The 25,791-nt window shown below is 43.7% G+C and overlaps 1 non-coding gene across 1 annotated transcript; it reads right to left on the bottom strand.

The window, feature by feature from the left end:
- Positions 1-8,656: 8,656 nt before the first annotated feature.
- Positions 8,657-8,786, bottom strand: LOC149289496 (small nucleolar RNA SNORA35). The gene has a single exon (XR_016277359.1). It is a non-coding gene; the product is annotated as a small nucleolar RNA SNORA35 (small nucleolar RNA).
- Between the last annotated feature and the right edge of the window lie 17,005 nt (positions 8,787-25,791).

Raw genomic sequence — 25,791 nt, 5'->3', positions numbered from 1 at the left:
TGAAAACAAATCACGCAGAATTTGGATTATGGTTAATTACATAATATTTCATAAATACAGATATTGTGTGTGAAAGTTGTTTGTGTGTCTTAATTAGATGTGAACTTTGCGGATACATTGACATAAAACAAAAGGAACAATATATTTTTCGACAGTACATCTATTTATGCTGTAATTTACACAAGGGTGATTATTGTTTCACTTTTAAACTTGGATTTGGGATTCGGGTCTACATTCTGAAGCATCTATTCAAACCTTACCGCCTTATGTTATAAAAAAAAAAATCACAGAAATCAAGAATGATATGTCAAAAAACTAATGATGTGTCATTCCAACCTCCCATATATACTATAATTTTCAATAAATCACTCGTGAGCACTCCATCCAACATAAAGCTGAAGATTTGGTACACACAGTTCAACTATACCATGTTTCAATGCAGCATTGCCATCTGACTGGTGGTTTTAGTAGCAGCATACAATATAGTCTTTTGAGAGGATTTATGCACAAACACTTTTGCTTATATAGACTTACTGCTGCATTTTAGCAATAGTGAATTTATGTTGACAACATCATGAACTTTTCTAACTCTGATCTGATTGGATTGCACATTTTGCATGGTTACATTTTAAATCCATGTTCCAATAAAGAAGATGATTATGGATAACAGCATCCATGTTGGGAACACCAGACTGCATGTTAATTAAGATGGTAGCAGCAACAGTCTATGACATTATCCTGGTTTTCTTTTACCTCAAATTCTTCTGTGAACAGAACTGAATAGTTTTTAGACATCTGAGAACAGCTTGCCTACTTTGTGCAATATTATTCCGAATTCTGAATTGGCATAGCTAACTGCCCTATTCAGCAAATGATCTCCATACTGCACTGTAGCTATTAATGGGCTAGTTGGGAAGATTAGAGATCTCCCTCATAACTGGCACATGCGTCCAACTTAGGCAGAGCACCAGTATGGAATAATATCCTGACCCTCAGCCAGATAGCAGATGGAGCACTTGAGCATCAAAAAAAGGTCTAACTGCGTTATTAAACCTAACTTTTGACTAGTGAAATTGTTAATGTCATGGGATAGTTTTCTTTGATCTTTAAGGGGTTTGATCTTTTTCTTTGGTGTATATGAATAAATTGATACATTTTATCATTTTATTTTATTACCTTTATGTACCATTTTATAGGCTAATGTACCTGTTTGCATTGTCTTTTTGTTTCTCCTTTTGTAATTGTGTATCTAAAAAAAACCCACTTCTATTAGGCTAGGTTTCCACTTGGGTATTTTTTGCAAAAACGCCCATAATAACGCCAATTCAGCGACACGGCATTTTAGTAGTGAAAAAACGCTGCAGCCAGATGTTAGCTGTTCTTCAATAGGAAATCGCACAATGCCATATCCACTTGGCGTTATTCTGTTTTTTCAGTCCTCTTTGGCGTTTTACTGGTTTTTAGGGCTCTGTGGCAGTTTTTCAAAATCGCAGCATGTTGACACTCTGGCGTTTTTTGCAAGGAAATCTTGACGTTTTTCTCCAATAGAAGTCTATGGGAGAGAAAAACTCCATGAAAACGCCATGTGGGTTTTGCCTTGGCGTTTTTTATGTAGTTTTTTATGGTGGTTTTTTTCCACAGTTACAAAAAAGGGGCAGGACCCAGGAAGAGGAAGAGCTGCCATTTTCCCAGTACTGTGGTAAAACTTTTGTCTGCTTGTACACTGTGTGCTGTCTCTGTGTAATTTATTAATAATTCGGAATAAAGCATGGCTTACAAACCACAGAAAATAGTAAAAAGGATCCGCCGGGGCATGTTTAAGTAGAACTCTACCAAGGAAATGACATCAGGAGGGGACAGATAACTGCCATTTATGCTAATCCCTTTTAGCTGGGTGAAAATTCTAACTTGTAAAGGCTGGAAAAACTGCCTAAGGTCAAAAAAGCAATTTCCAATGAAAGGCTAAAACGCCAGAAAAAATGCCAAAACACAGGAAAATGCAGTGGCAGTTTTCCTGGCGTTAGGCTTGGTTTCCACTTTGCAAAAACACCCATAATAACGCCAATTCAGCCACACGGCGTTTTATTAGCGAAAAAACGCTGTGGCCAGATGTTAGCTGTTCTTCAATAGGAAATCGCACAATGCCATATCCACTTGGCGTTTTTCTGTTTGGCAAGTATCTGCCCCCCCCCGATGTCATTTCCTTGGTAGAGTTCTACTTAAACACGCCCCGGCGGACCCTTTTTTCTCTTTTCTGTGGTTTGTAAGGCATGCTTTATTCCAAATGTCTTCTCCTCTAGGAAGATTGGCCCCAATTGGTGCAAATTGCAAGGGATACTCACTAGTTGAATAAGCTTGGACACATCAAAGAAAATTCTGGGTGCCATGCTGCTAATAAATTACACAGAGACAGCACACAGTGTACAAGCAGATAAAAGTTTTACCACAGTACTGTGAAAATGGCAGCTCTTTCTCTTCCTGGGTCCTGCCCCTTTTTTGTAACTGTGGAAAAAAACACCATAAAAAACGCCAAGGCAAAACCCACATGGATTTCCTTGCAACATGCTGCGATTTTGAAAAACTGCCACAGAGCCCAAAAAAGCAGTAAAACGCCAAAGAGGACTGAAAAAACGCCAAACAGAAAAACGCCAAGTGGATATGGCATTGTGCGATTTCCTATTGAAGAACAGCTAACATCTGGCCGCAGCGTTTTTTCACTAATAAAACGCCGCGTGGCTGAATTGGCGTTATTATGGGCGTTTTTGCAAAAAATACCCAAGTGGAAACCTAGCCTTAAGGTTATTTTGGAAACCTGCATTTGCTCCAATTGTAAATTCCAGCTAGGTATAGTTAACAGTTAAATAAGTGGTTGGTTTATGAACAATTCGAGGTGTTGGCTTATAGTAGCGGTTTCTAGGTTTTTAGTATAACATTTAACAGTTATTACAAGGTTTGCGCGTGTTGGTCAGGTGGTACGTTATACGTATTCGCATGTGTTTTAAAGCATTATATTTTTATATGGTAATTAAGTGGACTATGAAATTCGTGTTACAGTGCGGAACGCGAAAGTGCACTGCATCACGGTGAAAATGTATCCATAGCTGGCTTTAATAAACAACATGATTATCCTGCACCGTGTTGACATTTGGGGGGGGGGGGGGGCTGAGGAGAAATACACACACATTGAGGCTACCCTTGTAAGGCACATAGAGAGTAATTCCCCAAATAGTGGCTCTCCAGTTCCTGTGTGCTCAGCTACAATTCTATGTATTCCATGCTATTGAAGCTCATTCCTTCATACTGTATTTATAGACATGGTGAATAAGCTAATACCCATAAAACTAATAATTGATGCTGTCAGTATTCTTCAAATTTGAGACAGGCTAATTACTAATTTAATTTTTTTATACATTTGACAGTAAAAGTTTAGCTGTCTATGATATTTTAAGGGAAGAGTCATGTAAGACTTTTGAAAACATTGTTCCTTTGTGCCATTTAACAATCCCCCTTCAGGCAATTCAACTTATAACATGGACTATGTTGTCACAGACACATGCAACTATGGGGTTTATCCTTCAGTACTGCACCATTGTGCATACCACCCCACAAGTTTCTGCCTGGAGCTTACTCTTTTCACTTAAAGGTTGATCAATAAGATGACCACTGCTTGGATCTTTGCCACTTTAACATACTGTCAGTAAAAATAATTTATTAATACAACATGATTCCAATTCAATAAGTAAGCTCTTCTTCTTCCTTTCACCCTTTAGACCAGGGGTCCTCAAACTTTTTAAACAGGGGGCCAGTTCACGGTCCCTCAGACCGTTGGAGGGCCGGACTATAGGGGCTGGCAGTATGTTCCCCCACAGGCATACAGCCTCCAGCCATACAGTATGGCTGGAGGCTGTATGCCTGTGTAGTGCCCCATTTCAGTGTTCCGACCACCGCTCCGGCCATAGCAGGACCGGAGGATCGGTGGTCAGAACACTGAAGGGACGCGCCGCTGGTAAACACTTACCTCCAGCGCGCGTCCTTGCTTCTTCTCTTCTTCTCCGCTTCTCCGCGCTCGGTGACGTCGCTGCGTGCGCCTGCTCCCGGCGGTCCCCGCGTTTTTAAAGTAAACGCGTGCCGCAGGGACTTCACAGAGGTATCCTTGTGTTCCGAAAGCATCTTTCGGAACACATGAATGTCCTGAGGCAAAAACACCCGGCAGGCCAGGTAAATGCGCTCCGTGGGCCGTAGTTTGAGGACCCCAGCTTTAGACCCTTGAACCACTTTAATGAAACAGTTTGTGTCCTACGGTTTTGTTGTATCACTGTATCTATATGTGCAAATATGTGTATCTAGTTGTGTAAAAAAAAAGGACACCCTGTTTGAATTCTATGGTTTTACATATCAGGAGATAAGAACATAGGTAAAAATAGGTAAATAAAAACTCAGATGAACAACACGACATATTACACAGCGTCATGAAGCTAAAATGGAGAAGCCATGTATGAAACACTTAGTACATCCTTACTGCTTCCATATGAATTAAGATGCTAAGGAGCAGACAGGTGCTGCTAATCAAATGTCATTGATCAATTGATCATCAGGAAGTGTGACCACCTCTATAAAAGACAAAGTTTTTGCAGTTTCCTGGTCTGGAGTATTCAGGTGTGTGTTAACACAATGCAAAGGTGTTAAGACATCAGCAATGATCTTAGAGAAGCAATTGTTGCTGCCCATCAATCTAGGAAAGGTTATATGGCCATTTCCAAAAAAGTTGCCAATCTTGCCAGGAGTGGACATCCCAGCAAATTCACCCCTTTTATATTTTTGCCCCTTGTGTATTAATGCCCCAGCCAGGCCCCCTTTTAGTATTGATTAATGTGTTCCACCCCACAACCATGTGTATTGCCCCGCTTTGTGCATTTATGCCACCACACCCATGTGCATTGATTTATGTATTGCCCCCAGCCCACCCTCCTCCCTTGTCTATTGATGCCCCAACTGCCGTGTGTATTAGCCCCAGCCACACACACCCCTGTTTATATTGATTTTGTAATTTCAAAAGCCAGCCATCCCCCTTTTGTATTATTTAACTTTAAATGATGTCTCTTAAATATAGGTCCACTTTCCTGGAACCCCTATTTTTTTTAAATACTTACATTTTCGCTTTTATTTTTTTCCCTCTCTCCTCCGACGTGACAATCCTCTCCCCGTCACGAGGAACTCTTCTGTGAGCCACGCTCCCTTGAGCGTCACGTCTTGAAGGGGGGGCGCAAGAGCCTCACTGAGGCACTGTCACTTAGCAGCACGGTGTGTGCAAGCTGGTCGGGTAATAAAATTAAAGCGGCTGGAGTGCACACACTGCGGTCTTACCACCTCACCTCGCGGCCGCACTACGTGAACATTGGTCTGCCAGCGCACCCGGTGGGCCGCTCCGTGGGCCGGCAGACCAACGTTCACGTGATGCGCACATTGGACGCCCCTGACTAAGGTGCCAGGACAAAATTCTGGCCTCTGGGATTTGTCGAGCCCTGGTATCTATTGTTCCCAAGCATTCAAGTGGCGCTCCAACAAAGTTGCACTCAAGAGTGAGTGGCTCTGCAACAGTAGCGATATACCAATGAGAGAGGAAGAATGTATCACCAAGGCAGGAATCAGATTTTCTTTATTTATAAACTAAACATATGCACGCAACTCCATATCTGAGGAGGAAAACATTAACGTGATTGCTTACACAGCACACAATGTCAGCCAGGCTTTTGTGACCTTCATTTATTTTGTAAGCTTTAGATACATTCCGGATTGTCGAATTACATGCCATTTATGCTATGTGCATGCAAGCAAGTGTACAAAATCCAGACACTATAGACATGAATGTGTGTTATAATGTTTTTTCTAGTATTTTGTAGCTGCCTCAGGAAGTTCTGTATGTGATCTGAAAGCCAAGAACATTAAATGTAATATAATAGACGCTGCAGAGAACAGCATGAGATTATACACATTGTGCATTCCTGAAACAAATGCAGGTTGTGGCAGTACATGGTGTGGCAGCCTGAAGGAAGAATAAACCCTAGAAATGGAAGGGAGAGTGAAATGAAGCATGGGATATAGGGAGGGATACGATCTATAGGGGAGTAATAAAATAAAGGGAAGAGGTGGAGAAAAGACAAAAAAGTCAGGGAGCAGAGCTAGGCATAAGGGAAGGAGAGGGAAAAAAGAGGAATGATGGGTTTAATGATATAACAAGGAAGGAATTCAAGCAGAGCACAGAGAAACCAAGACACAGTTAGGAGAATGATTGCAAATGACTAAGGTGAGGAGAAAAAATGGTAAGAAAGGGAGTAGATTAGATTACATTACATAAAAACTTTTTTTTGAGATACTAGTTATATTAAGATGTGAAGATATTAATATACCCCTAAAATGAAGGGGTTAGGGTATGTGGGAAAAAGGAATTAGCATACAGAACATGGGCAGTAGAGTCTTATGCCAACTGCAGCAGGGTTAATACCACAAGGATACCCATCCACCACTCCCCCTCCCCCCGCAGACTCAGGGAATCCCCTCTCTCCAAGTCTTTTCTTTGCGCATCAAAAGCTGCTCTCAGGCCCCCTGGTTGCCATGACAACTAGCCATCTTCCCTTTTGCCAGTATGTACGCCAAAGCCTGTCAAATGTTTTGTCAATAAAGCTTTGTAAAGGATTAACCCCTTTCAATACCCCACTGAGTATGCTTGAGGCTACATGCTTTACAGTGCAGGAGATGAGGATAAGCACATTCGAGGGTGTCAAAGCATGAAGTGATCTGGGAAAAGGTAAAACAACGAAAGGGACAAACTAATACAAACTGTGAAAAAGTAGGGAAAGTCACAGATGGTTAATGGGGGGAAAGTTGTGCCCTTTTCTTGTGTAGTTTACCCTAAACTAAGCATCTGTGTCTAGCTTAACTTGTATGTATGTATTTTTATTTGAGTGCTGTAGAGCCCTGCTTTCTGATCAGCTACAGCATGGATAAAACTGAATAGAGGGACAAACACAAAAGAAAAAGATGCGTGAATCACAATAAAAATAATCAAGTGGACTCCAGCAATGTTATAATGACATCATACGAGGTACTGTGTGGTCACAAGATAGATCCCATAATACTACTCCATGATGTGTGATCTAAATGCAAAAGGCCATGTAAGAGCAACATCTGTAGCTTGTCCAATGAGGCCTGGCCCTAAGGTATATTGCAGTGTAATACTTTGTGTTTGACTGTAAGGCAGTAAGTTTGTAATGGTGGCATGTAGAAGGTAGGTGTGGGGGTGGGGGTCTGCTTGAATATGAAAATCTCTGGAGTTGAACTAGTAATTAACCTTTAAACTGCAGATAAATGTGGCACTTCAGTTTCCCAGCAGCTGCTATAGAGAATTAATTAGTTCACCGCATCACTTTAGCAAAGGGAGGCAAAGAACCGCGGAAGAGTAATAAAAGCAGGGGATGCAAGAATGTAAGCGTAACATATATGTCATAATACTATGTGTGTATTGCACTGTGTGTATATGGCTTGTTGTATTATACAATGAAGAGATATTTTTTCATCATAAACATCCAACCTCATCTACTAATATCTTCAGAGCGAGTACAGATAAATCTCAATTAAAAGTCTGTTCAAATCAGACCTATTACACCTTTATAATCTCTTCATTGCATCAATGTCTTTTAACCCCTTAAGGACCGGGCTCATTTTTTCTTTTTGTACCCTGTGGGGCCGAGGCTGTTTTAATACTTTTGTGATGCTTGTGTTCAGCTGTAATTTTCTCCTCACCCATTTAGTGTACCCACGTAAGTTATATATTGTTTTTTCCAGGACAAGGTGGGCTTTCTTCAGATACCATATGTTTTGATCATATCACCTTATTTACTATAAAAAAATAAAAAAAACATGGTGAAAAATTAAAAAAAAACAAATTTTATGACTTTTATTTGAAAAATCTTTTACTCACCTAAAAAAGCAAGTAAAAAAACTAGCTAAATAGATTCTACTACTTGTCCTGAGTTTAGAAATACCCAATGTTTCTATGTATTTTTTGCTGTTTTTTTGTAAGTTATAGGGCAATAAGTACAAGCAGCGTTTTATGATTTCCAAACCTTTTTTAACAAATCTGGTCAGTCTGCCTCCATCTCCTCTTTGGAACATCTTTGAAACCGGTTAACTCAATTTAACCCATTCAAACCATATATTTTTGAAAACTAGACACTTCTGCACGTTATGGGGCAATAAGTACAAGTAGCATTTTGCTAATTCAAAACCATTTTTCTCTGAATCTGGTAATTCTGTCTCCATGTGGTATTTGGGGCATCTTTGAAGCCGGCAAATTAACTTTACCCCACCAAACCATATATTTTTGAAAACTAGACACCCCAGGGTATTTCAGATGCTGATAGTTTAACCCTTTCCATGCACTAATCCTACCACCAACCCTTGTCAAAATTTGTGATAGTAATTGTTTTTGGTGTTTTTTTCACACACTTTGTACACGATATGTGTTCAGCAACATCTCCTGAGTACATTGATACCCCACATGCATAGGTTTGTCAGATTGGGGGCAAAAGGGCCACATTTGGAACATGAGCAATTCAGATTTTCAACTAGGAAGTTTTACATCTGGGTAAAGAAAAATGCTTGCACCCAACTATCAGTAGGGACAGGTTACAAGAAACCCTGGCCTATCTCCAAGAAGGGATTTGATCTTGCACCTTAAGCGATCCCTCAAGCCACGGAATAGACACAGGGGACACTTGTCAGTGCAAATAAAAACGCTTAAAAAACAGTAAATGTAACAAAATCTGTAAAAAAAAAATAAAAATACAAAAATGGAGCAGGAACAAAAAAAAAATTTTAAAATGGGAAACTGTGTGATACAACTTGAAACAGTGCAGAGTGCAGGTTTTCCAGGGCAATCTGGACAGTAAAATGTGGTGTCCTTTCTTTGCCCCCTGCTGTAGCATACCCTGCATCTCTTTTGGGGATTCTGCTTCTTTGCTGTAGGGGGGATTTTAAAAATAAAATGGGTAGCCCCAATTCTGCTGGCTCCCATCACCACTTGGGGACCAGGTGCATCACGGTACATGATACTTGAAATTACTTGGAGCTGAAACTGCAAAAAAGACAGTTTCAGCCCAGTGTCTGCTTTTTTGTGCAACAAAAAGGCGTTATAGGTTGCAATTTGCATGAGATAAATTGCAACCTTCTTGTACAAGGCCTTTGTCTTCCTCATAATGAGGTAGGGCTGTAGGAGTTGATCTGACAGATCAACTCCACCCATGTTCTTATTATAGGCCCTGATGCACACTGGCTTTCTAGTGACCCCAGCTCTGCCACGGACAGAAACCTCCACAGTTCTCTCATCGTGGATGGTGCTCAGCATGCACACTTCTTTTCTGTCCCTGAACTTCAATGCCAAGAGCTCCTCTTGACGTAGAGCTGAGGTTTCCCCCTTTCCTAACTGGGTTCGTGCCAGACGTTGTGGGAAACTTAATTGGTTCTTTTTTATAGTACTGCAAGCTACCGTATCGAAACAATACAGCAGCTTGAACAAAGGGACGCTTGTATAGAAGTTATCTACATACAAGTGGTAGCCTTTGTTCATAAGGGGGAATATTAGGTCCCAAACAATCTTGGCACTGGTGCCCAGATGTTCTAGGCAACCTGGAGGGTCAAGGTGGCTATCCTTACCCTTGTATACCCAGAAGGCATGAGTATACCCTGTCTCGCTCTCGCAGAGCTTATACACCTAGAGCGCTTGGAAGGAATATACTGCTTGAATTCCAACCTTCCTTTATATTTCATCAGGGATTCATCCACGCAGATATTCTTTCCAGGTGTATAAACCTCTGGAAACCTGGCAGCGAGATGGGTAATCAGGTTAGAGCCTATCAAACTGGGGTTGCTCCTTAGGGGGGCACAGGCTGTTGTCATTAAAATGCATGAAATGAAGAATCATTTCATACCTTTGCCTAGTCTGGGCATAAATGGGGGTACTACAGATGGGGCTGGTGCTCCAATAGGAGCGGATGGAGGGCTTTTTTATAATGCCCATTAACATTGTGAGTGCCCAGAATTTAAGAAATTCTGGCACGTCAATGGGAGTCCATGGCTGTTTTGCTCAAAAAGAATTAGGGCTAGCAGCACAGTGCTGCTGGGCATAAAGGTTATTTTGTTCGACAATGTCTCCCAAGACATCATCTCCCAAAAAAACCTGCACAAATTGCAGTGGCGTGAATCCTGTAACATCAATATTGATGCCAGGAATTCCAGAAAAAGGAGGGATAGCTGGCTTGTACCTATTAGGCGCTACCCATGCCTCTGGTGCACTGCCACGACTACGTCTGGCAGGGTACCTAACAGCCACAGATACATCACTTGATGTATCTGTGAACTGACCAACGTCAAAATCTGACGCTGTATCAGTGGCCTCAGAATCTGTGGCCAAAAAGGCATACGCCTCCTCAGTCGTATACCTGCGCTGCATGGTTACAATTGCAGCAAAAATAGTGGGGAAGGAAAGGGTTAATGGCTCTAATAAATGGCAATGGAAAAAATTAAAAAGACACCTAAAAATGTAAAAAAAAAGAACCCCCAAAACAATTGCCACCATGCAAGATCACTGTTTATGCAGTGATCAATTGCAATGAAGGGGTTAATATTGAATGGGTGGCTCTTATAAGACCCTTTGGATATATATATATATATATTTATTTATTTTTTTTATTAGAGAATACCTGTCACACACAGATCTGTCTCTCTCCCTCACTAAAAGCAAGTGAAGGAGGGCGGCAGATCCAATACTGGTCAAAGGCAATGTTTAGAAAACATTGCCTTTGATTTAGCAAATCATGATCACTCTTATGAGTGATCTGACCACTAGGGGTGTTAATCACTGGATGTCCAGCAACCCCCCCCCCCCCGATGATGACAGCAGGTTCCGCCCCCTGGCTTGATGGGCGTCGTCATCTTGAGATGACGCCGGGAAGGGGGAAGGTAAGTTAAGCATTTAGGAAGCGATCGCGAGTCGCTACCTTTGCTAAACAGGTGTTGCAAAGATGCCTCACTACTTAGGCATCTTAGCAACACTAGCTAAGTGAAGGAAGCGACTTGCGATCGCTTCCTAAACCCGTTTTTCGGCGGCGGGTGCCGCCATGTTTGAAAGACATGCAGTCTTTCAAACACGTTATTTTATTCTCCCCTAGGAGCGATCGTAGGGGGCCCAGAATGTTTTTTTTTGTGTTGCTCAATGCCTCGATGTTGAGGCATTAGAGCAACACCGTTTGAGTGATCACAGATCCAGGTCCTGGCACGTCAATTGTCGTAAACGACTTGTTTTTCTGTGACGTGCCCGGACCGGCAATTGTCATCAAGGGGTTAAATTCTAACCAAGTAGTATCCAATAAATGTGGGGTTTTTTGCACACATAGTCAATGAAGGTCACAATACACAATATAGTGAAGTGTAGGCAAATATAGGAGGTAATTAAATTCTGTAATCATGTTAACATTCTAGATAGGAAATTCATACATTTGGGCCTTTGGCACAACTGATTTTGAGGACTACAAAAGCTCCTCAGTGCACTTTTTCCAACTTTAAAAATAAATTTATTTTAATAAATGTACATTTGTGTTTTTTGTTTTTTTTATGGGGGTAAGAATTGTTTACAGGGCACTTGTCTTAGGCATGCCTAAAAGCTGATCTCACAATAAGTCAGCTGGCACCATGCTAGCACTTTAATAACCCTCTAGATTGTAAGCTCATTTGAGCAGGGCCCTCCTCACCTGTTGTCTCTGTAAGTCAAATCGTTATGTTACATACTACTTGTTTCGTCCTGTCCACCCATTGTACAGCGCTATGGAATTTGATGGTGCTATATAAAACAATAAATAATAACCCACCCCCAGCATCTGTTACCATAGTAGAAGCGGCTATATTAGGTTTCCTGCTCCGGTCCATGATACTTTAAAGGGACAGTTTACCCTGGCAAATGCATGGAGGGATTCATGAGAATCTACTCCTATGCATTTTGCCATTTTTCCCTTCCACCCAGCTATTTTGCTTTCAGGAGATGCAATCAGTCAAACACATCTTCTGCTTGCCAGTGCAAACAACATGCAATACACACTGCCAGCGAGTTCCAACACGGGCTTAGAAGCATCTATCCATTAAGGGATACTGTAGCCATAACCTAAGTAATGTTGTGATCACCAAAATGGCTATGGCAAAAAGGAAGGCTTGAAATGGAAATAGGGACATGTAAGCCCCCAGTCAGGGGTACCATAAAGTACTTAAGATTTTTCAACAACAGGGCCAACCTCCTGGCACATAATTTTGGCACCCTGGACACCAGATAATGTTCTGGAGGCAAGCTTCTGGGCTCCCCTTCAAAGTCACTGGCAATAAGTCCATCCGTATGAGGTGACTCATCTGCAGTCCTACCAGAAGAACCTACCCTGCACCTTTGCTTAATGGCATCTCACACTATGGTTTGTCACAAAATCAGTGGGTTACTCTGGTGGCTTTCTTGTCTTTTCTGAACAAAAAAATAAACAATTGTCCCTGGACCAAGGGGATGGAGGGCTTCATGGAGGTGGCCAATACTTGCCCAAGGTTATTTGCTGAATTGTGGGATAATTCCCCCACCATATACTGTATTTGCTCGATTATAAGACAAAGGTTTTTTTCAGAGCACATGCTCTGAAAAAGAACCCTCGTGTTATAATCAGGGTGGTCCTATAATCAGACCTCAAATATGAGACTAAGATCCAGATACCCTGCAGCGCTGCAGGGGACCTGGATCCTCCTGTCTTATTCCCCCCCAAACTTACCAGTGCTTCTGACGGTGTGTAGCCGGGGCAGCGTGTAGACATCTACGCGATTCACGTACACAACTTCCGCTGCAGCCGTAAGAACGTTCGGTTAGCAGCGGGGGTAGTCTGCGTCCATCGCGCAGACCTTCCCCGGCTGTCAGTGAGGAGAGTTCCTGTGCGGGGAATTCTCACTGACAGCCGGGAAAGGTCTGCACGATGGACACAGACTACCTCCGCTGCTAACCCCACCTCCTTCTGGCTGCAGCGGAAGTTTCCTACGCGAATCGCGTAGACATCTACCTGCTGCCCTTACTAGTACACACCGGGGAATCAGAAGCTCCGGTGAGTGTGGGGTGGGGGAGGGGGAGTGTTAAATGGGGGGCATAAGGCATTTCTGTAGGCAGAGTGCTCTATGAAATGCCTTTTAACCCCCTTAATGCCACTCTGCCTCCAGAAATGCCTTTTAACCCTCTATACATCACTCTGCCTCCTGAAATGCCTTATACCTCCCTATATGCCACTCTGCCCCATAATATGCCTTTTAACCCCCTAAATGCCAGAGTGGCCTATAGGGGTATAAAGCATTTCTGGAGGCATAGGGGGTCAAAAGGCATATCATGGGGCACAGTGGCATATAGAGGGTTAAAAGGCATATCATGGGGCACAGTGGTATTTAGAGGGTTAAAGGGCATATCATGGGGCACAGTGGCATATAGGGGGTATAAGGCATTTCTGGGGCAGAGTGGCAAGCCTGGGGGCAGATGTGCATAACTGGGGGGGGGGCAGGTTGGAAAATAAAAGGAAATAAAACCAAATTTTTTTTCTCAATCATAGCCTTTATTAAAAAAAAAAAAATAGTTTACATGAATTAACATTTACTGGTAAAACTTTTTTCCTATAGGGTCATCTTATATTCAGGCTTTCTTTTTTTCCTAAATTAATATTCAGATTTTGGGGGGTCGTCTTATAATCGAGCAAATACCGTATATCTTGTTGAGAACCGGGATCCCATAACAGTGACTCTAATAAGTGGTGTCTGCCCATGATTTCAGCTACAGTGCTTGGCATGCCACCACCATAGAGGCTAAGGCCCTGGTTTTCATTTGATTGGTCTCTTCGGCAGCATTAACGAATTTGAAGCAGACTTAATGCCCAAAACCTCTTCTGTAGCCATTAATCCACCAGGCCACTGAAGCCGCTGCAATACGAAGCCAAAGCTACCTCAAACACACTCCTAGACACACAATATGCACTCCAGTGCACCGGGTCAAAAAAATGCATGCTATCCGCCATGGGAATTGCCGTCTTTCTTTTGGATTTAGCCATAAAGGTATATACAGTTAGGTCCAGAAATATTTGGACAGCGACACAGTTTTCATAATTTTTAGCTCTGTACATCACCACAATGTATATGAAATAAAACAACTGGGATGCAATTCAAGTGCAGACTTTCAGCTTTAATTTAAGGGGTTGAAAATATTGTATGAAACATTTAGGGATTGCAAATTCACAGTCCCCTTATTTCAGGGGCTCATATGTAATTGGAGAAATCAACACAATCATTAAAAAAAATGTTTATTTTTAATACTTTGTCGGGAATCCTTTGCAGGAAATGACAGATTGAAGTCTGAAATGCATGGACATACGCTGGGTTTCTTCCATTGTGATGCTTTACCAGACCTTTACTGCAGCTGTCTTCAGTTGTTTGTTTGTTGGTCTTTCTGCCTTTTGTCTTCAGCAAGTGAAATTAATGCTTGATCGTGTTGAGATCAGGTAAATGACTCGGTCATTGCAGAATATTCCGCTTCTTTCCCTTAAAAAAAAAAACTCCTGAGTTGCTTTCGCAGTCATTTGGGTCATTGTCAATCTGTAAAGTGAAGCGACAGCCAAACAACTTCACTGAACCAGGCGAATCTGAGCAGACCATATATCCCTATACACTTCAGAAATCATACAGCTGCTTATGTCATCTGTCACATCATCAATAAACACTAGTGACCCAGTGCCATCGGAAGCCATGTATGCCCATGCCACTGTGTTTTACAGATGACGTGGTATGCTTCAAATCATGAGCCATTCCTAGCGTTCTCTATACCTTTTTAGTTTCATCTCTCCAAGGAACACTGCTCCATAACTGGGCTGGTTTTTATAGAGGTTTTTTGGCAAAGTCTAATCTTGCCTTTTGGGGATTATTTGCTCTCGCGAAGTCTTCTCTTTATGCTAGACTTGGATTAGGGCTGCAACAACTAATCGATAAAATCGATAATAATCGATAATGAAAATCGTTGCCAACGAATTTCATTATCGATTAGTTGAATCGATTTTTATCGATTATTAAATGAGGGTTTTTTCAGAGCAAACGCTCTGAAAAATACCCCTCATTATATAATCCGTTTAGTCTGACTCACAGCAGCAGCTCCTACTTACCAGTCCCTCCCTGTAATCACTGTGACAACTGGCCCCGCCCCCTTCCTTCTCCCAGAAGGCCAGAACCACATGGCCGTGACACTCATCTAACTGTAAGTATAAAATTAATATTTGGGCTACTGAAAGTTAGGGGAGGTGGGAGTTAATTTAGGGGCAGTTATGGTTAATGGGGTGTTTAGGGTTAATTTAGGGACAGTTATGGTTAATAGGGTGTTTAGGGTTAATTTAGGGGCAGCTATGGTTAATAGGGTGTTTAGGGTTAATTTAGGGGCAGCTATGGTTAATGGTGTGTTTAGGGTTAATTTAGGAGCAGCTGTGGTTAATGGGGTGTTTGGGGTTAATTTGAGGCAGTTTTGGTTAATGGTATGTTTAGGGTTAATTTAGGGGCTGTTGTGGTTCATGGGGTCTTTAGGGTTAATTTAGGGGATGCTGTGGTTGATGGGGTCTTTAGGGTTAATTTAGGGGCAGTTATGGTTAATGGGGTGTTTAGGGTTAATTTAATGATGAGGACTGAGGGTTAATTTTATTAATTTATTAAAGTTAACTTAAGGTGCAGTTAGAGATAAAGGGGGGCAAACTAAGGGGAATCTAAATCCTGGGGGCAGTGAAGATTAACCCAGTACTTATTTATAAAAGTATGGTCTGTGACTCTATGAGGGGACTATGAGATATCTGGGGGGTATAAGGCATATCTGGGGGTATAAGGCATATAGGGTATATAAGGCATATGTGGGGAGGGCAGTGTGGCATGTCTGCGGAGGACAGAGTGGTGTATCAGGGTGTATAAGACAGATCTGGGGCCACAGTGGCATATCTGGGGGTAGAGTGGAGTGGCATATGTGGGGAGGGCAGTGTGGCATGTCTGGGAGGCAGTGTGGCATGTCTAGGGAGGATGGAGTGGTGTATCGGGGTATAAGGTGTATCAGGCACAGTGGCATATGTGGGGGTAGAGTGGAGTGACATATGTGGGAGGCAGCGTGGAGTGGCATATGTGGGAGGCAGCGTGGAGTGGCATATGTGGGAGGCAGCGTGGAGTGGCATATGTGGGAGGCAGCGTGGAGTGGTATATGTGGGACACAGAGTGGTATATGTGGGAGGCAGAGTGGCATATGTGGGAGGCAGAGTGGCATATGTGGGAGGCAGCGTGGAGTGACATGTGGGAGGCAGCGTGGAGTGGCATATGTGGGAGGCAGCGTGGAGTGGCATATGTGGGAGGCAGCGTGGAGTGGCATATGTGAGAGGCAGCGTGGAGTGGCATATGTGGGAGGCAGAGTGGAGTGGTATATGTGGGAGGCAGAGTGGAGTGGCATATGTGGGAGACAGCATGGAGTGGCATATGTGGGAGGCAGCGTGGAGTGGCATATGTGAGAGGCAGCGTGGAGTGGCATATGTGGGAGGCAGCGTGGAGTGGCACATGTGGGAGGCAGAGTGGTATATGTGGGAGGCAGCGTGGAGTGGCATATGTGGGAGGCAGCGTGGAGAGATTGTGTCCCAGAGGCAGCTTCAGGGACAGGGAGACAGGGTTCTTTGGTCTCCACATGAGTGTGGTGACCAGCCCCCCCCACCCTTCCTCAGTTAACCCCTACCCCCCTCTTCCTCAATTAACCCCTTCAATGCTGCGATTGTGTTTGACCCCCATCGCAGCATTGCAGGGGTTAATATTAGTCCCCACAAGCTTGTGGGGACTAAATATCAGTCAATGCTGTGCTTCAATGGAGCATCAGCATTTAAAGAGTTAAAAAAAAATAAAAAAAAAATAACAGCACTGACCTGAAAGTCCAGGGTGCTTCCAGGTCAAATGCTGGGCTGGGCTGGGCTGATCAGATCGCTCACGGATGACCCTGCTCTACAAAGAGAGAGGGGTCATCTAGGGTAATTATGAAAAAACACACATTTTTAATAAATGAAAAAATCATAATTATTACCTGATGACTTGTCGGTGACATTTTAAGTCGCTGATTATTGATCGGTCTCCCTGATTGATGTCAGCGGCCTAAACCTGTCACTTACAAGTATATAAAATATTAAAAAAAATGTAAATGCACATGTTCCAGTTTTGCCCTCATAGCGTCCTCAAAAAATGCATGAACCATGCATGTGAGGCCTTGTTGGAACCGGGGGATGTTGGTGAACAAAATGTGGTGTTTTCTTCCAGTGTTACACATATGCTGTGCAAGAAATAAATAGCAACATTGAAATTTATGCGTTAAAAACGCAATAAAATAATTTCCCTGTGAAGTTTGGCAGACATCAGTGAAGAAATGGCTGGCTGAAAACTGTCAAAACTACCCTAGTTGAACACCTTGACTCGTCTACTGTTCATAAATATATACTTTTATGGGGTAATTTACAGCGGGGGGCTTCCAAAATGTCCCAAATGGGATATGGGCCCAGGAAACCAATTTCTGAAAATTCCAAATTTGAAAAGTAAAATACGCATGTTCCAGTTTTGCCCTCATAGCTTCCTCAAAAAATGCATGAACCATGCATGTGAGGCCTTGTCGGAACCGGGGGATGTTGGTGAACACAATTTGGTGTTTTCTTCTGCAGTTGCACATATTCTATACAAAATATAATATAAAATCTAAAGCAACATATGCAAAAAAAAATATAAAAATACCTCAAAATTTGGCAGCAATTGGCGATAAAATCCCTGTTTGAAAAGTGTCAAAATGACCCTAGTTGTACACCTTGACTTATCTACTGTTCATAAACATAATTTTGGGGGGATAATCAGTATCTGTGACAACTACTGCAGTTATTAGACTACCATGCCAAATTTGAAAAAAATTACATTTCACAAACGTGATGCATGCCTTGCAATATTTGCCCTATACTGGTCAAAATAGATAAAAATCCTGGCCATGTTGGGTGGTTTCCAAATCAGGACAACTTAATGAATATATTAGGGATAATTTTTTCCCATTGGTTCAATGTGTGTACAATTTGTATGTATACAAAACTTTTTCCAGTTTATTTCAAACAAAACAATGTACTACCCAGCTTAATATGGTTTCAAATGAAAGCCCTACTTGTGCTGAACAAAACAATATATGATTTGTCTGGGTGCACCAATTGATAAGAGAGAAATTACAGTTGAAGAAAGACATGGCAAAAACACAAAAACGGCTCCGGTCCTTTAGCGACACGTTTGTATCAAAATCCCGGTCCTGAAGGGGTTAAGCCCATATTCGTTATTTAATTGCAGCTTGAACTTATTTTGGTAAACAGCTAAAATAACATTGTGTCCGTGTCCAAATATTTCCGGACCCAACTTTACATTAGGTGGAGTTCATGCTAATAAAGGGAAACAGAAAAGTCATTCTCTTGGATATATTTACTTTCTTTTCAGAGAACATCCATTGTTTATAACAGACAAAGCATCATGAACATGAAAAGTTTTACCTCTCCCGATAAAGTTTCTGTGTAAAATCCACTTTTGTCTCCTTCTCTTCCTTCATATCCAATGCTTTTATTATGGACATTGTTTGTGTGCCTACTTCTTCAACAGGAAAAAAAAGAATGTATCATCAATCACTTCCCCTACTTTTTCCATAACTTAGCTTTACTACATAATAAAGTCTCTTTTTCCATGTGCTACCATGAGAAGAGCTGCTAAAGTCCTCTTATGACTCTTATGAATTCTCCCTTGTAGGAAATGACAAAATTAACCCCCCTCTTACCAATAATGCTCAACTTGCTCAGAGTGCAGGTGATGCAGTATTACAGGAGATGTATTTAGTCAAACACATATGGTGCCTGGCCCACCTTTAAGCAACCAATTCATGATGTAAGAATATGACTGCAGAGGGGATTGTGTAGTAATTTACATAAGTGTTTTTTCCTTTTCTTTTTTTACTCTTTACAGGATAACGTTATTCTGACTCCTGCACGTATGAGCGACATATGATTGCTCAACGTTTATCATGTACCCCCCCAGCTGTTACATAATCTGTGAAATTATTTCTTAAACAGGTCTACTAACCCTGTCTTTTGCAATGGTTGAGATGAGCATTTGTAAAAACTATTGAATTTAAGGGCCTAAAACAAAACACATTGGTCTAGTTTTACTCAGCGATTGCTTTGCTATGGCCATTTCATTATAATAACCCTATCATACAAGAACAGTCAATAATTATTAAGGGTAAAAATGCCATAATGCTTCATGTGATTCTTCCCATCAAAATATTTATCCAAACATTTTGATTTTTTTTGCTTAGATGCAGATGTTGCATATATCGCACTCCTTGTTATAAAAAGTGAAAACACTAAATGTGCCATAACCGCAATGCCTTAATAAATTTTATCGTTGTTAAGTTGTTGGGTTTTTTAACCCCTTAAGGACCAGGCTGTTTTTAACTTTCTGTACCCTTTGGGACCGAGGCTGTTTTAACACTTTTGCGGTGCTCGTGTTTAGATGTAATTTTCTCCACACTCATTTATATTGTTTTTTTCAGGACAAGAAGGGCCTTCTTCAGATACCATTTGTTTAATCATATCTAAATTTCTATATAAAAAAAAACCAAGAAAAAAACCCCACTTATTTTAAAAATCTTTTACTCATCCAAAAAAGCTAATGAAAAACTGCTAAATAGATTCTACTATTTGTCCTGAGTTTAGAAATACCCAATGTTTTTTTTTGCTTTTTTCTTCAAGTTATTGGGCAATAAGTCCAAGTAGCGTTTTGCTATTTCAAAACCATTTTTTTCCCCACAGCTGGTCATTCTGCCCCATGTGCAATTTCAGGTATCTTTGAAGCTGGCCAATGCAATTTACCCCATCAAACCATATATTTTTGAAAACTAGAGACCTAAAGGTATTTCAAATGCTGGTATTTTAACCCTTTCCATGCCCTAATTTTACTACTACCCTTTGTCAAACTGTGGTAGTAATTTATTTTGTTTTTTTATCACTAAAATTGCGCTTCAGGTATGGATTTACAGCTCCTGGTATATGTCACTTTCAAACAAGACCCCAATATCTCCCGAGTACAGTGATACCCCCCATGCATGGGTTTGTTGGGGAGGCAAAACACCACATTTAGGAAGTGCGCATTTTTTAACTTGGAACTTTTACATCTGGTCCTACTGCCAATGTTGTTGCTGAATAATTGGGGTGAACATCTCCCGAGTACAGTGATACCACCCATGCATGGGTTTGTCTGACCATTTTGGTCAGTCTGTGCCTATGCCCTATCTTTGAGCCCAGCCACTCCAAATTACCATTCATTTTTTTTTAAATTAGACACCCCTTCGGTATTTGAAACAGGAAGTTCTACTTACCGAGAGCTTCTTTTCCCTGTCAATCCCTGGTGACACTAGGATAGACTCCTCCTCCGTACCTGATAGGGCAGGACTCAAAAACTTTAAAAGGGCCCTCCCCTCCTACTAACACCAGTGAATACCAAAGACCACACAGGCAAAGCAATCTGATGCAACAAAATTTATTGAAAAGAAGGGAGGGAACAAAAACGTGTCACCAGGGATTGACAGGGAAAAGAAGCTCTCGGTAAGTAGAACTTCCTGTTTCCCTGCCATCCCAGGTGACACTAGGATAGATTTACCAAAGAAGAAGGGAGGGCAAACTAAGGAGACAAAACAGCCTCAAGGACCTTCCGACCGAAAAGAGAGTCCTCCTGAGCCATCTGGTCGAGACGGTAATGCTGCACAAAAGCGTGGAGAGTCCGCCAAGTAGCTGCCTTGCAGATCTGGTCGGGTGAAAGACAACATCTTTCAGCCCAGGAAGTGGAGACTGCCCTAGTAGAGTGGGCACGGATCCCCACAGGAGCAGGTTGGCCGGCTGCAGAATATGCCAAGGTGATGGTTGCAACAATCCACTTAGCGATGGAAGACTTGGAGATACTGATGCCCCTGTTGGGCCCTGAAGAGGCCACGAATAAACGAGAGGACTTACGCAGGGGTAGAGTCCGTTCCAAATAGATGGTGAGGCATCTCTTCAGATCCAGAGTGTGAAGAACTTCTTCTTCATCCGAGCCAGGAGCAGGAAAAAAGGTAGGTAACACGATCTCCTGGTTCTTGTGGAAAGCCGCCTGAACCTTGGGTGCGAACTCTGGCGGCAGAGAGAGAACCACCTTATCCGGGAAAAAACAGAGAAACAGTTCCTTCATAGACAAAGCCTGGAGTTCACAAATCCGACGAGCGGAAGTAATCGCTACTAAGAAGGCTGTCTTCAGCGATAATAGATACAGAGAAACCGACTGAAGAGGCTCAAAAGGAGGTAATGTGAGTCTTCGAAGGACGAGATTCAGGTCCCACGGAACCATCCTGGTGACCGAACGAGGACGTATCCTGACGATAGCCTTGGCAAAACGTCTGATCACAGGCAGAGATATAAGCTCGAACCCGAGGAGAGCACTGATGGCAGAAATCTGCACCCGGATCGTAGAAGGCTGAAGTCCACAGTCGAATCCTTCCTGGAGGAAATCCAGAACAGAGGCAGAGGAACAGGAAGTTGGCAAAATCCCCTTGGAACAACACCAATTGTGAAATCTCTTCCAGATCTTAATGTATCGCAGAGAGGTAACCTTCTTTCTACTCTGCAGAAGAGTCTCAGCCACATGACAAGAAAATCCTTGAGCTCTCAGCAGTCCGCGTTCAATCTCCAGGCCGTCAGGTGGAACACGGCAGGGTTTGGGTGTAGGAATGGACCCTGATGTAGAAGGTCTTTCCAAGCTGGGAGCTTCAGAGGGGGAGAGAGACCTAGAGCGATCAAGTCGGAATACCAGACCCGCTTCGGCCAGTCTGGTGCTATCAGGATCACGGAGGCGTGGTCCTTCTTGATCTTCTGTAGGACCCTGGAGATTAGGGCAAACGGAGGGAAAACGTATGCGAGACGGAAATTCCATTCTTGTGAGAAGGCATCTATTGCCAAGGGATGATCCTGAGGCCTGAGGGAAAAGAAGACCGGAATCTGAGCATTGTCTCTGGATGCCATCAGGTCGATCTCGGGTAAGCCCCACCGTTGGACGAGTAGATTGAAGGCCATCGGATGCAGAGCCCATTCGCCGCTTAGCACAGGAGTTCTGCTCAGGAAATCTGCTTGAGAATTCAAAGTTCCTCTGAGGTGAATGGCAGACAGAGTCATGTGATGGGACTCTGCCCAAAAGGAAATCCTGAGCGATATATGAAGAAGCCGAGGACTTCTTGTGCCCCCTTGTCTGTTGATATAGGCTACCACTGCTTGATTGTCGGAACGAAGCAAAATGTCCTTGCCGGCGAGCAGATGCTCCCAGTGATGCAGAGCTTTTTCTACTGCAAGCAACTCCAGACAGTTCGAGGGAAGAAGTTTCGTAGCCGGAGACCAGAGACCCTGCACAAACAGGTCCTGATACGTAGCTCCCCATCCCTTGACGCTGGCGTCGGTGGTGAGAAGTACCTTGGAGACAAGAGACCATCTTCTCCCTGCGGCAAGGACGTTCCGTTGGAGCTACCAGGAGAGGGAAGCTCTGACCTGCGGAGGAAGACAGACACGCCTGTCCAGAGCCAATGGGTTGTCTTCCAGATGGTTGAGGACAAATCCCTGAAGAATTCTCATGTGGGCCAGAGCCCAGGGTACTGCATAAGTTGCGGAGACCATCTTGCCCAGCAGGGACATACATAACCGCAAGGAGCTGCGGTGCGCAGAGCGAATCCTGCGTACAAGGAATCGAATCCCCTCTATTCTGGCAGTCGGAAGGAAAGCTTTCCCGGAGCAGGAATCCAGACGAAGACCCAGGAACACTAGATGTTGAGAGGGAACGGTGCAGGATTTGTCCCAGTTCAGAATCCAGCCAAGATCCTGTAATGTGTTGACCACCGTGGAAAGATGAACTCGAAGAATCTGCGCTGACCGGGCATGGATAAGCCAATCGTCCAGATAAGGAATGACAGATTCCCTGGACACGGAGATGGGCCGCCACGACTGCCAGAAGTTTTGTGAAAACTCTTGGTGCCGCCGACAATCCGAATGGAAGGGCTTGAAACTGTAAATGCTGGACAGTTGAACCCCGAGGAATTGCCACTCTCAGGAAACGTTGATGGGACGGATGGATGGGAACATGGAAATATGCATCCTTTAGGTCTAATGAAGCCATGAAGTCGTTGAGGCATAAGGTGTCGAGGGTGGATCTTACGGTTTCCATCCTGAACCTGATGAACTGGAGGTGACTGTTCAAAAAACGCAAGTCTATGATTAGGCGAAGACCACCCGGTCTCTTGGGGACCAGAAAAACCGGAGAATAAACCCCTTGGCCCAGTTCTGGCCAGGGGACAGGAACCAGGACTCTGAGGTCTGACAACTGCTGAATGGTGGATAACAGGACTGACCGCCTTGCCTGGTCTGGAGGAAGGTGGGAGATCAAAAAACGGTCTGAAGGTCTGGTCCGGAATTGAAGTTGATATCCGTGCGATACAATGGCTCTCACCCAGGGATCTCGGGTGAGTGAGAACCAATTGTCGGTGAAAAAACGGAGCCTTCCTCCCACCGGAATGGAGGAGCCTGTCAAATCTCCCCCTACCGCGAGGGAATCTGCCTCGAAAGTTTTGTTCTCTAGACGAGGGGATGAACCTAGAACTATGGCCTCTAGATTGTCCCGGGAAAAAAGGCCGAAAAGGCGTCTTTTTGAAGGAGGCTTTCGTTGAGGCATCCAATGCTTGTCCCCTGTGGTCTTCTCCAAAAGGGACTCCAGCTCTTCCCCAAATAAAGTCTTGCCCTTAAAAGGGATATTAAGAAGCTTGTTCTTAGAGGCATTATCTGCTGCCCAGGCCTTAAGCCACAAGGCCCTTCTGGCTGCCACCGAAAGCGCCGAAGCTCTGGCCGTCATTCTGATGTTTTCAATTGAGGCATCACAGAGAAAATCCACGGCCAATCTCACGGCAGCAACATTCTTGAGGATAGTCTCCCTGGAGGTTTTGGCTGCAATATCTTCCTCGATCTGGGAGAGCCAAATTTTGACAGCTCTGGAAACTGAGGCAGAAGCAATTCCAGGTTTAAAGGTCGCAGCTGAAGCCTCGAAAGATTTCTTAACTGCAGCTTCGGCTTTCTTTTCCATATGGTCAGAAAAATGAGAGCCATCCTCAAGTGGCAGAGTAGTCTTCCTGGAGACCTTCATAACAGCAGTATCCACCAGCGGGGTAGCACAAAAATCAGCAAAGTTCTCATCAAAGGGAAACATGCGTTTAACCCGTCTGGACAGGTTAACCCTCCTTTCCGGGTGGTTCCATTCCTGCTTGATAATGTCAGAAAGCGCAGGATGAACAGGAAACGAGGCAGACTGTTTGGAGAAGCTGGCACCAAAGAAAGAGTCATTTTTCTGGGTGGAGGCCTCCTCCAAATGCATAGCTGATCTCACAGCAGAAATTAAAGTCTCAATTTCCTCCACCGGGAATAAAAAAGAACCTTCCTCCCGGATCTCTCCTTCCTCTGAGGAACCTTCCTCTACCTCAGGATAATCAAACTCAGAGTCTGAGAACAAGGGCTGACGCCCCAGAAGAGCAGGGTCTTGTACCGCGGGAAGGTGATGATAGGCAGGAACAGGAACAGGAACCGACTGACGGAAGGCAGAGAAGGTAGACTGCATCTCCTCTTTAAGCCAGACCAAAAATTCCCTACCCCCAGAGGGCTCAGAATCCGCTACAGACCTCAGGCAAGCGGAGCAGAGTTTCTTCCTTGAATCCTGCAAAGCCTTGTGACACCCAGAGCATTGGGCATGTTTAGACTTCATAACAGCTTTCTTAGGCTTGTCCTCAACAGAGGGCGGCTCAGAATTATCAGGGGCCGACATGATGAAAGATGCAACAGCACCTGAGCAAAAGAAAACAGCAGGAACACACACAACATCCAAATCACTTACCTTCTAATATATATATACAGTGAAGGGAGCTGAAATTAGGCTGGAATCTGCAACAGCGAGAGTTTGGCGCCAAAATTTTAAATTACAACCAAAACGAGGCTTGGAACGCACAACCGGAAGTGCAGAAGCCAAAACCGGAAGACATCAGACGCCATATTGGCCGAAACCAGTAAGCCGCAACAGTGGCATCTGTAGGCCGAACAGCCAGACCGGCAGGCGTCCCCGGTTATAGGAGGTGCCGGCAACCCGCCGGATCACCGTAAACACGGCCGGAGGGGTTGCCGCGCTAACCGCCAGGACGGCGGCCACGATCACCGCCGGGACGCCGGCGCCACCGCGGCCCGATCACCGCTGGGACGACGGTGCCGAGATCACCGCCAGGACGACGGTGCTGCCGCCATCACCGCAGGGACGACGGTGCTGCCGAAGCCGCGAACACCGCCGCGACCGGGACAAGCGTGGGCGCCGCAGCACCAGCCATCAGGCTGAGGTGCAAGGTATCCCCCAGGAATGGGGGCTTAGCCCGGGGAAACGGCTCAACCTAGAAAATAATAAAAGGTAGACGAGTCCCCTACCTGGTAGGGCAGGAAAAAAACACTGGTGTTAGTAGGAGGGGAGGGCCCTTTTAAAGTTTTTGAGTCCTGCCCTATCAGGTACGGAGGAGGAGTCTATCCTAGTGTC

This window comes from Sceloporus occidentalis, unplaced genomic scaffold (genome assembly GCF_023333645.1).
Source record: "Sceloporus occidentalis isolate IW3139 unplaced genomic scaffold, rSceOcc1.0.p SCAF_45, whole genome shotgun sequence".
NCBI classification, from domain to species: domain Eukaryota; kingdom Metazoa; phylum Chordata; class Lepidosauria; order Squamata; family Phrynosomatidae; genus Sceloporus; species Sceloporus occidentalis.
Note: the sequence above shows the minus strand (reverse complement) of the source record. Positions and strands in the feature narration are given on the sequence as shown.